General features: G+C 41.9%; 1 pseudogene; it reads right to left on the minus strand.

The window, feature by feature from the left end:
* Positions 1-2,694: 2,694 nt before the first annotated feature.
* Positions 2,695-17,903, minus strand: part of LOC123408302 — a 129,472-nt pseudogene continuing 114,263 nt past the window's right edge.

Below are 17,903 nucleotides of genomic sequence, written 5' to 3' on the forward strand. Positions count from 1 at the left end.
AACAACAGTAACTAAGGCAATAGTGAGGCACCAATAAAAAAATCCCTCCTCCCATGTATTAATGTATATTGGTCATAATTTACAAATTCTATTTTAACTCCGAATAAATGTTCTCCTAAATACTTTTTATATTCTCAGCACCGATATTATTTCATAATTCTTTTTCTTACATAAATCATCTGCTTTACACTCCTTATCATTCACACTTAATATTTACTTCAAAATTCCTCACGACCATAATGGAACCCAACGATGACTTCCACAAGAACATATTCATGGGCCATGCACATCAGGATATAAGACTTTGCAATGTAGCATTAATTAAGTACAGCAAAATTGAACCCTTACCGAGCTCTCTCACGCCCTCATCGATTTATACCGTTAGATCACATGTCTTAGCTATCATCGGCCGTCCAAGATACTTTTTACTCTCGCATGTGGTGGTACTGGGCCGAATGTCCTCGGCCAGCTATTCCCACGGTCGAATCGGAGGAATCTCACTCATTGATATTCTTGAACGTCTGATGCTAGAGGAACGTTCTTGATTCTGATTCGCGTCCTCGTAGCCACCCCGCTCCTCAATCTCGATCCTTCCTGACCTTGGCTAGGGCAGACCTATGTGCGCCGCGGCAGCGTAGATGGAGAAATAGAGATAGAGAAACACAGGAGAATCCCGCTGGATCGCCACCCCTCATAGAAAATCAGATCGATCAGTCGCTGCCACGAATCTCGCCGGATCGCCACCTCTCATAAAAAATTAGATCGATCGGTCGCTGCCACATCAAGGACACCATGCCGTCGCTGTTGTCCCAGTTCCAGGAGAACCTTACCCCTTTTGATGCTCCTCTAAGAACTGCCCATGTTGTATCATGTTGGACCTTTTTCTTTGGCTCATTTATTTGTTTTCTCTCGGGTGATACTCTATTTTCAGGTCGTGATGCTTGGGCTGGATGCAGCGGGCATGACCACCATCCTGTACAAGCTGCATATCGGGAAGGTCCTCTTGACTCTCCCTACGATTGGTAGTCTATTTGTGATAACCTGACTTATTAGGGATAATAGACTACTCATATCAATAAGGAATTCCTTCTTTTCCGGGAGCCTATTCGGGTGTGCATGAGTGAGGACAAAGTGCGCAGAAAACACTAGTATTGATATGTGGGGCCAGTCTAGATCCCGTCAGGAGTAACAACCGTCGGCGGGTGTGTCTGAGGCGTTACACTATTCAAAATATATTTTTGGTGTTAAACTATTAACGAGGGGAGGAAAGTGAGTGATTGTTGTTGGTAGTAGAAGAATAAATCAACCTGTTGTATATTGTGTGATAAGCAGATGGAGTTCGTGGCGGAACCCGGGAAGTCAGAGACGACCGAGGCAATGAAAGCAGCTTGAGCAAGAGGTCAGCTCTGTTGTTCTATTTGTCATTTTAAGAGATGGTTCCTTTCTTGGAAATAGATAGATAAACACGGGAGAATCCCGCCGGATCGCCACCCCTCATAGAAAATCAGATCGATCGGTCGTAGCCACATCAAGGACACCACGCGGCCGCTATTGTCCCGGTTCCAGGAGAACCTTACCCCTTTTGATGCTCCTCTAAGAACTGCCCGTGTTGTATCATGTTGGACCTTTTTCTTTGGGTCATTTATTTGTTTTCTCTCGGGTGATACTCTATTTTCAAGTCATGATGCTTGGGCTGGACGTAGCGGGCATGACCACCATCCTGTACAAGGTGCATATCGGAAGGATATTACTCAATAGCTACGTCCATGTTTTTGGGACGTGGCGGTCTTATATCTACTCTACTAAGACATTTCATAGAAGAGCAATCTGGATACTTGCTATTGTGGTCTGGACTCACAATTGCATCAGTGTCATGGATCAAGAGATGCATTAATTTTGATGTCAAACTATTGTCCCGTTTCTTGCATGGGGCCTAAACTCATAAAATATATATTTTTAGGTTGTTGTAATGTGGAAATATGCAGTCATCATATTTTTTGTTTTATACCCCGTCCGTTTGAAAAATCTTGTCCCAAGCTTGTCCTTCAAATGGATGTATCTAGCACCAAATTAGTGCTAGATACATCCATTTGATAGGCAAGCTTTTTCGGACGGAGGAAGTATATATTTTACCCTATTTGAAGTTTCTTATGCCTTGGAATATGTTTTGTTTATAACTAGCACAAACCCATTTGTCTGAAGTTAACCAAAGGTGAAAACTCTATGATTTGCAACATCACCATCAGTTTCTTGTTATGTGATTGGTGTAGAGAAGAATATCCATACAACACCGGAGTTTCTTTGTTCATCTGAAAATATTAGTTGCTTTATACTGTATGGATTCTTGAGGTGTCAACTAGATGTGTGCATACTTAAGTTAATACCATTATTTCTTCTATTATAACTACAAAAATTGAACCACAAATTATCTAGTATTTTATTTCATTAAGCGGCTTGAATTAACTTGTTTCAAAAACATGCTTGATTGAACAATCCGATTAGATATTTATTTATTCCACCAAAACACTATGTCTAAACTATTGCTTGTGCTTTAGCTTCTACGATTGTTTGAAAAACTTTTCTAGACCCATTTTCTTCCACCCTTTGAGGTCATGTCCCGTGAGGAGGCACACTAGTGCACGTCATTGGAGGACCTCTGTGAAGTAGTCTTTTATACATGGTGGATGTAGGGAGCTACTTCATGTTGGAACTGCGGCACATGCGCTTGGATGGGTTGGTTGATAGTGGAGAGATGGCGTTGTGGCTAGCCCCGGCAAGATGCTTCTCTTTGTATGCGCCATCACTTAATTCTTCAGTGCCGTGCAACTTGTTGGCGCCATCGTCTGCCATGGCTTGCTTCTTGTCCTCTGCTCCCCGCTTGCTGGAACCAAGTACCATGATGTAGTAACCCTGAATGTAAAATAAGAACTTCGACAACCTGACCAAACAATCATATTGATCTTACGTGCTTTACATGATCATGCTTTGTTATATGAGGTATTGTGGAGGCGGCTGACACAATGCTTGCAAGCAGGTATAGATATCATCATGCCGTTGTCCATTGACTTGCCTCAATTTTTGTGTTGAGTGTTTACCGAGTTTGATAATTGGATGCGTTTTTGCAAAGTTCAAAGGGTTGCAGTCTCTATTGCAAATGCTTGGAAGAAGATAATTACAGATTGCTTCTAGTTTGTGATAATTCGGTCCAAATTTTGTGTAATCTACTACACGTTAAGGACATGGTGGTATTGTTTATCACCAATTTGCATGAGTTTTTTGGGGTCAAATAGATGGACGCTGGTGCGTGACATATAGTTCATGTGGCCATATATTATTGATGAATAATATTTTTGTTGGTGAAATTAATAAGGATAACTTCTTAATTGTTGCTCCCTTTCAGATCTTTCTGCGACAATAAAAAAGTACCAATGCATCTTTTTCACTATCATCGGCTTTAGTCTGCACTTTGATTAGTTGCCAACTGTAAAGTGGACCATATTCCTAAATTCATCATTGGAAGAGCACATACATGTTGCATTTGATTTTATATTTGGTTCATTCAAAGATTGTTGTGCAAACTTTTGTATCAAGTCAATTTGTATGTGTGAGATATTTTTGTCTGTGTAAAATCCCCTCAATTCGTAACTCATACATGAGTTCGTTTGTATAAATATAACTTTAATTATTCATGTGTAATATATTGATAAATCCCCCTCAACGCCTATGTATCTTGACTTGGGTGTGCACGTTTGTTGTGGTGGCGTGCGTTTACACTCGATTATTGATGATCGTTGTTTTATATATAAAGAGGGGTGAATCCTTTTTATACTTTACTGCATGTATTATAAAAAATCATTGGCAATTGAAAGCGAGATGATATTGTTTTGATCTATTATGTGACATTGAATGATCAATTGCAGTTCCATTAGGCAGTTATGCCTTTCTTGCTAACACAAGAAGTCTCTCTAACAGAAAAAAGCACACAGAAAAATAACATAGACAATATATACAAAAGCTGTGTTTTCACTAATAGAAGAGTGAGACAACATGCCAATTGTAAAGGGAATCAAAAGAAAAGGGAAAAGAGAATGAAAAATTAAGGAGAAGAATGTTATGATCTCATGATAAGATGCCGACCATCGGTCAACAACCACACGAGCTAACCTATAGTAGCTCCTAAGGCACACATAATTTTGTTCAAGAGGCATAATTGGAATAAGAATACACACCAGAGATACTTCCTAAAATATTTGCATTATAGGCTTATAGTCCATAGCAACGCACGGGCATTCTACTAGTACAAATAGATGGGTGCGGCAACGCGCACCGTCGTTGATCTATTTATCCGTTTATTATTGAACCTCTTTCCCTAATCTTCACGCAAGCATCCGAAGCAATTATTGCAGCCATAAATGATAGATTCGACACACATGTAGATCCACTCATGCACAGAATGAATGATTGAAGAAAAAATGGTTCTTTTTTCTATTCCTAGGCATTTTATTGTTCTTAGTTTTATTTGTTTCTGACTGTAAGTTCCAAAAACTATAATGGAAGTCCTTGAGTTTTCATGTAGTATATGAATGGATCATGTTTCTTGCTTTATTTGTACACTGCCTCAACATACAAGGACAAAAGAATACAAGGGTTTGCACACAACCAGCTTTAGGCTCTGTTTGGGACCACAATAGATTATGATAATATGGATTGTGAAGATAGATTACATAATCAAGTTTATAAAAATATTCTAGATGGGCATGTTTAAAGGTCAGATTATATAAACTGTAATCCAGGTTTTACATTACATAATGATATGTCTGTCATGTGCGCGCGCTGAGGAGAAAAAAGGAGGAGGGTGGCGGTGGCAACAATTAGTAACTACCTCAAACTTTATAAAGGATAATGGGTCATTAGCAATCCATAATCTGGTTTTATCTCACGTAGAGTAGAATGTGAGTTTATTATAATTCGTCCATCTAGTTTTTATAATCTACAACATAATATGTCATGTTTGGCGACAATATAGATTATAAAAACTTGACTATCATAATCTGAGTGGTTCCAAACAGGGCCTTAAACTCAAACCCATTGTCGTACCTTTTTTCCTTCAAATAAACGATAATATAGATGTACGCATGGGCTTCTGCATGAGCGCTTCGTGTTGCCGTGTGATAGAGGCGAGGGTGTCCCGATCTTTCGATGAGATGGTGCCTATCAATTTGGTGGAGACGACTTTGACGATCCAACTACAAACGTGCACGATGTTGTGCGTTAGCAATTGCTAAGCCAACTCCATGTTGGAATTATGCCCTAGAGGCAATAATAAATGTATAGTTATTATTATAATTCCTGTATCAAGATAATAGTTTATTATCCATGCTATAATTGTATTGAATGAAGACTCATTTACATGTGTGGATACATAGACAAAACACCGTCCCTAGCATGCCTCTAGTTGGCTAGCCAGTTGATCAATGATAGTCAGTGTCTTCTGATTATGAACAAGGTGTTGTTGCTTGATAACTGGATCACGTCATTGGGAGAATCACGTGATGGACTAGACCCAAACTAATAGACGTAGCATGTTGATCGTGTCATTTTGTTGCTACTGTTTTCTGCGTGTCAAGTATTTATTCCTATGACCATGAGATCATATAACTCACTGACACCGGAGGAATGCTTTGTGTGTATCAAACGTCGCAACGTAACTGGGTGACTATAAAGATGCTCTACAGGTATCTCCGAAGGTGTTAGTTGAGTTAGTATGGATCAAGACTGGGATTTGTCACTCCGTGTGACGGAGAGGTATCTCGGGGCCCACTCGGTAATACAACATCACACACAAGCCTTGCAAGCAATGTAACTTAATGTAAGTTGCGGTATCTTGTATTACGGAACGAGTAAAGAGACTTGCCGGTAAACGAGATTGAAATAGGTATACGGATACTGACGATCGAATCTCGGGCAAGTAACATACCGAAGGACAAAGGGAATGACATACGGGATTATACGAATCCTTGGCACTGAGGTTCAAACGATAAGATCTTCGTAGAATATGTAGGATCCAATATGGGCATCCAGGTCCCGCTATTGGATATTGACCGAGGAGTCTCTCGGGTCATGTCTACATAGTTCTCGAACCCGCAGGGTCTGCACACTTAAGGTTCGACGTTGTTTTATGCGTATTTGAGTTATATGGTTGGTTACCAAATGTTGTTCGGAGTCCCGGATGAGATCACGGACGTCACGAGGGTTTCCGGAATGGTCCGGAAACGAATATTGATATATAGGATGACCTCATTTGATTACCGGAAGGTTTTCGGAGTTACCGGGAATGTACCGGGAATGACGAATGGGTTCCGGGAGTTCACCGGGGGGGGGGGCAACCCACCCCGGGGAAGCCCATAGGCTTTGGGGAGACACACCAGCCCTTAGTGGGCTGGTGGGACAGCCCCAAGGGGGCCTATGCGCCAAGAGAAGGAAATCAAAGGAAAAGAAAAAAAAGAGAGGGAAGAAGTGGGAAGGGAGGGGGACTCCTCCCACCAAACCAAGTCCAACTCGGTTTGGGGGGGGAGTCCTCCCCCCCTTGGCTCGGCCGACCCCTTGAGGGTCCCTTGGACCCCAAAGGCAAGGTCCCCCTCCCTCCTCCTATATATATGGGGCTTTTAGGGCAGATTTGAGACGACTTTCTCACGGCTGCCCGACCACATACCTCCATAGTTTTTCCTCTAGATCGCGTTTCTGCGGAGCTCGGGCGGAGCCCTGCTGAGACAAGGTCATCACCAACCTCCGGAGCGCTGTCACGCTGCCGGAGAACTCTTCTACCTCTCCGTCTCTCTTGCTGGATCAAGAAGGCCGAGATCATCGTCGAGCTGTACGTGTGCTGAACGCGGAGGTGCCGTCCGTTCGGTACTAGATCGTGGGACTGATCGCGGGATTGTTCGCGGGGCGGATCGAGGGACGTGAGGACGTTCCACTACATCAACCGCGTTCTCTAACGCTTCTGCTGTACGATCTACAAGGGTACGTAGATCACTCATCCCCTCTCGTAGATGGACATCACCATGATAGGTCTTCGTGCGCGTAGGAAATTCTTTGTTTCCCATGCGACGTTCCCCAACACTCCAAGAGGTTATTGACCATGCCAGAGCTCAATCAACCTGACCACGAAGGTCTCTTCCTGCAAGCAATCGAAGAACAAGTAATAATATAATAAAAGTAATTTGAATATTGCGAAAATATATGAAGTATTGATAAGGGTGGGGATCCGAAAGCGGTCTTGGTCTGATCATTGGACAGAAACGGAGTACACGAAGGTGCAATGGCTAACTTTTAACTAAAAAAATCCCAAGCAAAACGCTACTAGGTTTATCTACTTATATAGGAGCAAGAGCTGGCGGCCAAGGGGGTGGGAGGAATTCCCAAGGTAGCCTAAAACTAACCGTAGGTCGTACAAGGCGTATAGGCCCAAGTGGAGGTGATGCAACACCTTAGAGTTGTAGTTTGACTTGGATTCTGGTGCAACATCATATCGTTTCGTCAATATCTCGACGCTCCCAATTTTTTTATGGTGATTCCAATAATGGTGGAACGTAAATGAAATCAAATTTCTAACAAAAAAAGAATCATCCAATTCGGATTCCGTATGAAAAAGGTGTTAACGTTTTGAGACAGGTAAGTTTGTGCAGTCTGAATCTGAGTTCAGAACGTGAAAGACTTGGACTTTATCTTCTTTGGGCTAAATGTGACGTGAGAGAACTTCTTGAACAACACATAATCATTTCCTTTAATGTGAGAGGACTTCTTGAACAACACCTAATCATTTCGTCTTCCTTTATCTTCACACGTGGTTCATGCAAGCGTTTGACAATTCTGCATTTAGGCATTGAGTAAAAATAGGTGAAGTATTTTTGTTTCAGATAAAATAAATAAATTATTATGTAATTATTATAATAAATCACCTCACAAATACGCAAATATGAAATATTTTTTGTCGTATCCGAGGTAGCCATGTCCTCATCATCCTCCCTTCTTGAAAACAAAGCCGTCCTCGGCATTGCTTAATCTAAAATATGGCCAACAAAAGAGACAAAGCATACATGTTGTATATGTATATGTCATCCATTTTTTACTTCCCTTGTTTCTTGCACATATGACACATGTATATATGAGTAACTTTCATATGTTATGAAATATAAAGCCAAAATATTATCACAAGAAGTAGAAGGCATGGAAATATTGCAACTCAGCTTGCACATATAAGTGAAGTCCTTATTCATATCAAAAGATTGACAATGTTCATCATTAAACCATCCTAACATTCACTAGTAGAAAACAAGGATTTTGTCCTAGCCTTGATCGAGGAATAGTCCCGGTCGACATACGAACCGGGACTGATTCCTGCATCAGTCCCGGTTCGAGCGGCCAGGACGCCGGTCGGGCCTCGGCGGGCACCGGTCCCGGTTCCACCCACCAACCGGGACTAAAGAGCTTGGCTCCTAGAACAACCACTTTAGTCCCGGCTCATGTCTGGGACCGGGACTAAAGGCATGTCTTTAGTCCTGGTGCTAGACACCAACCGGGACTATAAGAATGCATATATATATATATATATATATATATATATATATATATATATATATATATATATATGCCATGCCCGTTCACTCCTCTATTTTTTGGCCGGCCAGCATGTGGGAGTTGTGTGCCACTCTATTCTCACCTCCTATGCACATGAGGTGTTTGATGAAATGCTAGAACCACACTTATGCTTTCTCTCCTCTCCAAGCTCGACCTCCAAGCTCCATTTCCACCCAGATTTGTCTAAGTTTGGCTATGCACCAACTATCCAAGTGTTCTAAACAGGTTAGCAACTTCATCTTCATCTCTCACTACTAGTTTAGCTCATTTCAAATGCTCTAGAAGTAGTGTGGTTTACGGGTTTTATATACTTCATCATATAATGCACGGAGATTAATCGACAATGGATGTACGGTGACCGACGCACCTCCGACTACATTGACGGCCTACATAATTTTCTCGAAGTGGCTGAGGCAAACAAGCAGAATGGTTTTATTTATTGTCCATGTACTATCTATGGAAATACTGCTTGAGAAGGGTTTCATGCCACACTATCATGTTTGGACCAAGCATGGAGAAAGAGGGGTTATGATGGAAGACAATGAAGAAGAAGAGGATGATGACAACTATCCGGATCCTATGTTCCCCGAATACGGTGATACTACAATGGGGGAAGCTGAAGATCAAGAGGCACCAGATGTGCCCGCTGATGATAATCTTCGTTAGGTCATTGTTGATGCACAGAGAGAATGCTAAAGTGAAAGGGAGAAGTTGAAGTTCGATCGCATGTTAGAGGATCACAAAAAAGGGTTGTATCCAGATTGCAAAGATGGCAATGCAAAGCTCGGTACCACACTGGAATTGCTGTAGCGGAAGGCAGATAATGGTATATATGACAAGGGATTTAAGAAGCTACTAAAAATAATGAAGAACAAGCTTCCAAAGGATAACGAATTGCCTGATAGTATGTATGAAGCAAAGAAGGTTCTCTGCTCTCTAGGATTAGAGGTGCAGAAGGTACATGCATGCCCTAATGACTGCATCCTCTACTGCGGTGACGAGTACGAGAATTTGAATGCATGCCCGGATGTGCATGAAGCGGAAGTTCATTATGATGTCGGTGCTCATCCAAGGCCCTAAGCAACGTGGCAACGACATTGATGTGTACCCAAGACCATTAGTTGAAGAACTTTTACAGTTGTGGGATAAAAAAGGTGTACATGTGTGGGATGAGCACAAATAGCAATTGTTTGACCACGAGCGTTGTTGTTTGTAACCATCAATGATTGATCTGCTCTTAGTAACCTTCTCAGATAGACAAATAAGGGATAGCACGTATGCACACATTGTTTATATGAGACTGAAAGTATATGTTTGGACAAATGTAAGAAGAATGTGTACCTGGGACATCGTCGATTTCTTTCGAGTAGGCATCACTTAAGAAAGAACAGCAAGCATTTCAAAGGTGAGGGAGATCATCGGAAGAAGCTTGTCCTCTGTATAGGTGTTGTTATATTCGATATGGTCAAGGATTTACAAGTTGTCTTTGGAAAGGGTCCCGACGGACAATCTTATCCGAATGACGCTCAAGGACACGCACCCATGTGGAAGAAGAAATCTGTATTTTGGGACCTACCTTATTGGACAGACCTAGAGGTCCGCTCTGCAATCAACGTGATGCACGTGATGAAGAATGTTTGCGTGAACCTGCTGTTGGGGAACGTCGCATGGGAAACAAAATTTTTCCTACGCGCACGAAGACCTATCATGGTGATGTCCATCTACGAGAGGGGATGTGTGATCTACGTACCCTTGTAGACCGTACAACAGAAGTGTTAGTGAACGCGGTTGATGTAGTGGAACGTCCTCACGTCCCTCAATCCGCCCCGCGAACCGTCCCGCGACCAGTCCCACGATCTAGTGCCGAACGAACGGCACCTCCGCGTTCAACACACGTACAGCTCGACGATGATCTCGGCCTTCTTGATCCAGCAAGAGAGACGGAGAGGTAGAAGAGTTCTCCGGCAGTGTGACGGCGCTCCGGAGGTTGGTGATGATCTCGTCTCAGCAGGGCTCCGCCCGAGTTCCGCAGAAACGCGATCTAGAGGTAAAACCGTGGAGATATGTGGTTGGGCTGCCGTGGCAAAGTTGTCTCAAATCAGCCCTAAAACCCCACTATATATAGGAGAGGGAGGGGGAGCCTTGCCTTGGGGTCCAAGAACCCCCAAGGGGTCGGCCGAGCCAAGGGGGGAAGGATTCCCCTCCCAAACCGAGTACTACTTGGTTTGGAAGGTGGAGTCCTTCTTCCCTTTCCCACCTCCTCCTTTTTTTTCCTTTTCCTCTTTGATTTTCTTCCCAATGCGCATAGGCCTCTTTTGGGCTGTCCCACCATCCCACTAAGGACTGGTGCGGCACCCCGAACACCTATGGGCTTCCCCGGGGTGGGTGGCCCCCCTGGTGAACTCCCGAGACCCATTCGTCATTCCTGGTACATTCCCGGTAACTCCGAAAAACCTTCCGGTAATCAAATGAGGTCATCCTATATATCAATCTTCGTTTTCGGACCATTCCGGAAACCCTCGTGATGTCCGTGATCTCATCCGGGACTCCGAACAACATTCGGTAACCAACCATATAACTCAAATACGCATAAAACAACGTCGAACCTTAAGTGTGCAGACCCTGCGGGTTTGAGAACTATGCAGACATGACCCGAGAGACTCCTCGGCCAATATCCAATAGCGGGACCTGGATGCCCATATTGGATCCTACATATTCTACGAAGATCTTATCGTTTGAACCTCAGTGCCAAGGATTCATATAATCCCGTATGTCATTCCCTTTGTCCTTCGGTATGTTACTTGCCCGAGATTCGATCGTCAGTATCCGCATACCTATTTCAATCTTGTTTACCGGCAAGTCTCTTTACTCGTTCCGTAATACAAGATCCCGCAACTTACACTAAGTCACATTTCTTGCAAGGCTTGTGTGTGATGTTGTATTACCGAGTAGGCCCCGAGACACCTCTCCGTCACACGGAGTGACAAATCCCAGTCTTGATCCATACTAACTCAACGAACACCTTCGGAGATACCTGTAGAGCATCTTTATAGTCACCCAGTTACGTTGTGACGTTTGATACACACAAAGTATTCTTCCGGTGTTAGTGAGTTATACGATCTCATGGTCATAGGAACAAATACTTGACACGCAGAAAACAGTAGCAACAAAAATGACACGATCAACATGCTACGTCTATTAATTTGGGTCTAGTCCATCACGTGATTCTCCTAATGACGTGATCCAGTTATCAAGCAACAACACTTTGTTCATAATCAGAAGACACTGACTATCTTTGATCAACTAGCTAGCCAACTAGAGGCTTGCTAGGGACAGTGTTTTGTCTATGTATCCACACATGTAAATGAGTCTTCATTCAATACAATTATAGCATAGATAATAAACGATTATCTTGATACAGGAATTATAATAATAACCATATTTATTATTGCCTCTAGGGCATAATTCCAACACCTGCTAGGTTTCTTGGGCATGTATGGGAGGACAAAAGATATACCTAAGGCATGGGAGGACCAGCAATGTATGAACGAGAAAGACAGCATGTATCGATAGCAGTATCAAGGTCCTGCCAACTACGCTCTTACCAAAGCAGAGAAGGAAAGCTTTTTTCAATGCGTGCTCAGTATCAAGGTCCTGTCTGTCTTCTCATCGAATATAAAGGGGATAATAAGTAGGGATTTTTATGCCTAATAAATATGGCAGAGAAAAAATTCCAAAACCTAAAGTCTCATGACTGCCACGTGATTATGACACAACTGCTTCTGGTTGCATTGAGGGGGCTTCTACCAAAAAATGTTCGATTAGCTATTGTGAATCTATGTGCATTCCTGAATTCAATTTCTCAGAAGGTAATCGATCCAGAAATCCTACCAAGGTTACAAAATGATTTGGTCCAATGTCTTGTGAGTTTCGAGTTGGTGGTCCCACCAGCCTTCTTCAATATTATGACGCACGTCCTAGTTTACCTAGTTGACGAGATTGCTATTCTGAGTCTTGTATTTCTACACAATGTGTTCCCCTTTTAGAGGTTCATAGGAGTCTTGAAGAAATATGTCTGTAATCGTGCAAGGCCAGAAGGAAGCATCTCCAAGGGCCACGAAACAGAGGAGGTCATTGGATTTTATGTTGACTTTATTCCCGACATTAATCCGATTGGTGTCCCTCAATCATGGCATGACGGGATAGTGAGTGGAAAAGGCATGCTAGGACCAAACTCAACAATATGTGGGGATGGGCATTATTGGTCGCAAGCACACTACAAAGTTCTACATAATTCTACCTTGGTGACCCCGTATATCAATTAACACAAGAATATTCTACGCTCCAAACACCCGGAACAGTCTTTTGAATGGATTACACGTGAACACATCGGTATTTTCAGCGGTTGGTTGCAAACACATCTCATGGGTAACAACATTGTTGGAGACTACCTGTACTTGTTGGCCAAGACACCATATTTGACTATATTAACTTTCAAGGGGTATGAGATAAATGGAAATACATTTTACACGATTGCCCAAGATAAAAAGAGAACCAACCAAAATAGTGGTGTCCACTTTGATGCAGCAAACACCAATAGGCCAAAGGACATAAATTATGGTTACATAGAGAAGATATAGGAACTTGACTATGGGAAATATTTGAAGGTCCCTTTGTTTCGGTGCAAATGGGTCAATCTGAAAGGAGGCGGGGGTAAAGGAAGACCCGATGTACGGAATGACAACAGTGGATATCAACAATCTTGGGTACAAAGACGAACCATTCATCCTAGCCAATGACGTGGCACATGTTTTTATGTGAAGGACATGTCTACCAAACCGAGAAAAACAAAAGATAAAGAAGCGAATGCATCATACGATGAGCCAAAGCGCCACATAGTTCTTTCAGGAAAAAAGAAACATCATTGGAGTGGAGGACAAGATAGACATGTTAGAAGATTATGAAAAGTTCCATTAAATTCCTCCCTTCAAAGTGAAGGCTGACCCAAGCATGTGTTAAATGGTGAAGATTATCCATGGTTATGGCACAATAAGCAATAAGATTAACCAAGTTTTGATCCTACAATATCACTGATGTTACATGTCAGAAAATGAAATCCCATTGTAACCCTCTCAACTTTTTAGCACACGCTATGTGTGTGGAATTATGATACTATGCCAAGTTTCAACCTTTTCAGAGTTCATTTGTAGTACTTTTTAATTTCAGGGTCATTTAGCTCAAAAGATCATTAAATGCATGAAAAATAGAAAATGAAGTCAGAAAAGTGTGGAAAATTTATTATGTGGCTTTGAATGGTGCATATTGAACGCACCAATATTCTGGAGTTAAAATATGTAAGAAAAATTAAATCCCTTTGTAACAGATGAGTTTTTGTCCGAAACCGTGATACTTCGAAAGAGATTGTCTAGTTTGTACACGAAGTGCATCAAGTCTGTGTCGTAACCCTCTCAACTTTTTAGCACATGCTATGTGTGTGAAATTATGATACCATGCCAAGTTACAACCTTTTCAGAGTTCATTTGTAGTGCTTTTCAATTTCAGGGTCATTTAGCTAAAAAAACTCATTAAATGCATGAAAAATAGAAAATGGAGTAAAAAAGGGTTCAAAATTGATTATGTGGCTTTGAATGGTGCGTATTCAATGCACAAAAACTATGGAGTTAAAATACGTTAAAAAAGGAAATCCCTTTGTAACAGATGAGTTTTCGTCCAAAACCCTGATGCTTTGAAAGAGATTGTCCAGTTTATACACGAAGTGCATCGAGTTTTTGTCGTAATCCTCTCTACTTTAGTACATGCTATGTGTGTGAAATTATGATACCATGCCAAGTTTCAAACTTTTCGGAATTCATTTGTAATGCTTTTTTAATTTCAGGGTCACTTAGCTAAAAAAATCATTAAATGCATGAAAAATAGAAAATGAAGTCAAAAATGGGTTGAAAATTGATTATGTGGATTTGAATGGTGCATATAAAACATGAGTTAAGATGTGGAGTTAAGATGTGTTAAAAAATGAAATCCTTTTATAAAACATGAGTTTTCGTGTGAAACAGTGATACTTTGAAAGAGATTGTCCACTCTGTACACGAAGTGCATCCAGTTTTTGCCGTAACCCTCTCAACTTTTTATCACATGCTATTGATGACGAGATGATGGATATACTTCTTGCCCCTCGTTGGTTACCCCAAGTGGAAGGTGGAGATGTAGTCAGCAGCAGATTTCCCTTAAACGGAGACTGTAAGTTTTATCGAACCAGGAGGACTCCTAGGCTCAACAAGTAGGTGTCTTCCACCCTGGTGCTAGTAGAAGACGTGGACCTGCATACACAACAAATAACTTTTCTCCCACCGAGTACAGAGAGGTTTTCAATCTCTCCGGCCTTGTAGTTTGCAAAGGATCAAAACACAAGCGGGGAAAGTAATAGTGATTGCAATGGAAAATAAATGAAAGCGGTAAAGGATGAGGTGTAAACAATGATGGTGATATGGACCGGAGTCACATGATGTTCACTAGTGATGTCTCTCTCCCAAAAGACAATAAACAACTATGCTTGGGTAAACAAATCACAGTTGGGCAATTGACAGAATTATGATCGCACCGCAATGCTAATTATGCTACTTGATAGTTAGAGGTTCAATGGTAATGGGCACCATGCCTAGACAAATAGACCGTTTATTTATCATCATCTACTTACTAATCATCCACCTTGAGATATCTATCCAGAACATCTCGCCGGTATTAAGTTGCGAGCCCCACCCAAAGTATAAACTCAAAGCAACGGACAACTGCATTAACGAACTATGTGTAAGGTAAACAATCCTTGCAACTGTGGTTATAAGCACCGTTGTTTTCTCCCTGGTGGCAACAAGCACATCCCCTAGTCTCATGTTTCTGTCACTCAAGCTAGATATCGAGGGGCATGAACCCACAATCATGCATAACGCTCCCTCTTGGAGTTACAATCTACTACTCGGCCAAAGCAATAAATAGCAATGGAGAACATGCAGGAATTACTAAGGAACATAATATAAAAGGATAATCAAATATATAACTCATAACAATCTGAACATAATCTCATAATCCATGGAATCCCAACAAACCGAGCATAGCAATAGCAAGAGAATTACATAGATGCCTTGATCATGTAGGGCATCTCACAAGGACTAACCATTGAAGCACAAGATTGGAGAGAAGACATCACATAGCTACTGGTCATGGACCCATGGTCCAAGGAGGACTACTCACGGCACATCCGGGAAGCGTCCATGGCGGTGGAGAAGCTCCGGCAGGTCAATCCTCCCTCCGGCAGGGTTCCGGGAAGAGGTCTCCTAACGCTCCCGATCTTAGAAGCGCTGCGGCGGCGGAACGATGGAGAAATTCGCGATTCCAAAAGTTGTTGAAGGGTTTCCTCTCAGGACTCTAAATATAGGCCAAAGGAGGGCACCGGAGGTGGTGGGACCCACCCAGACGGCCTAGCGCCTGGCCGCGCCAGCAGGTCGCCTGGGAGGCCCGTGGCACCCCTTTGGCCCATCTTCGGTGATCCGGAAGCTTCTGTTTCGCTGATTTTTTATATATTTTTTCTGGAATTTTTAGGGCTTTGGAAAATTGGGTAAAAGCCCCCGCAAAATAGACATCAGCAGACAAAAACTAGCACTGGGTGCACTGAGTTAGTAGGTTAGTCCAAATATGTGTAAAATGATATAAAAGTGTGGCAAAACATATAACAATGTCACCCAAAAGATCATGGAACAAGCATAAATCTAGATATGTTTGGGACATATCAATATGCCCAAGCTTAATTTCTGCTCGTCCTCGAGTAGATAAATGATAACACAATAATTTCTATGGTGACATGCTAACACACATACAAGAACTTCAAAGTAAAGCAAGTGATATATGTAATTCAAGTCAAGACAATAACAAGCAAGAGTTTATATCTAGTATTGAATTTAGCAAAGTAAGAACATAAAGGTGCAAGAGCTCTCGCTGCCTGTGACTCGAATGTCTCCAAATGGTGTTTGCGTGCAAAAAGTGGGAGATGGGTTGATATCATAAAATATTTTTTAATTGAGAACCAAATCTACTAAAATTTCACACTTAGTCTCCTTCGGAATCTTATTTTGACTCATCCCCACACCACTAGTGAGGCACAAGTCAAAATGATCCTCTCCCTTTCGACTTTGATCACTCATGCAATGGATGCGCATAAGCAAGATATGTTGGCACTTAGGACGGCGAATAGAATAATGATGGGGAAGGAAGACAAAAGGTGTGAAAGGCTCACATCAATGAGGACAACCATAGGCGAGAGAAAGCCAAATGAGAGATATGATGTGAGGAGTAGGGATTGTCATGTAACGGATGCACATATGAGCTAAGGTAAGCTCTCCAATGGAACTAGTAGGGGTGCATCCAACTTATTTTCTCATGAAGACTGAGAGCTCATTTGAGGAGGCTCATCATTGGAATATGCAAACCAAGGCCCAGTTCTTTTGCCAGAATCTCGGGATTCACCCAGAATCCGACCCCTCCCGAGCTTCTCCCAGAATCATTTACCCCCATTTATTTTACAATCCTAACTAATTAGACCCTAAATACATAGGATTGTAAAATAAATGGGGCTCAAAGATTCTGGGAGAAGCTTGGGAGGGTTCAGATTCTGGGAGAATTCCCACATTCTGGCTAAAGAACTCGGCCCAAGTTCTATAGTGTAAGGGTCCCCACATAGTTATGCATGAATGATAATCTCTATGTAGTACCAATATAGCAATGGAGTACTAGTGTGGATCTTTCAAAAGGAATAGTAGTGTTGTCCCCTTCTCTCTTTTTATTTTCTTTTTCTTTTATTTTATTTTTTGTGGCCTCTTTGGCTCTTTCTTTTTATCTCTCATTTGTCCTCCTTGGGATCTTTTGATTGTCCTCTTTGGGATCTTTTCCTCACTTAAGGGCAACACTCTATGTTTTACATGAATAAAAAGAAGATCATCACACTTTATAAGAAGTACTCAACATAAAGATAACTGAAAACTATCATGATGTATGCAAATGTATGCCTCTGCCAGTGTAGCAGGATATGTAATCATACGAGCGTGTCATGTAGCAAAAATTGGGGCAAGGCCCAACTAGCATGCGGCTCTACAATCAAGAGAAAGCATGTATGACATGAAGATCAAGTCATGAGATGGTGGATGTTGCATGGCAATGTATCTCGGAAAGGCTATGGAAATGCCTTAATAGGTAGG

The sequence above is a fragment of the Hordeum vulgare genome, chromosome 7H (assembly GCF_904849725.1).
Source record: "Hordeum vulgare subsp. vulgare chromosome 7H, MorexV3_pseudomolecules_assembly, whole genome shotgun sequence".
In the NCBI taxonomy this organism is placed as follows: domain Eukaryota; kingdom Viridiplantae; phylum Streptophyta; class Magnoliopsida; order Poales; family Poaceae; genus Hordeum; species Hordeum vulgare.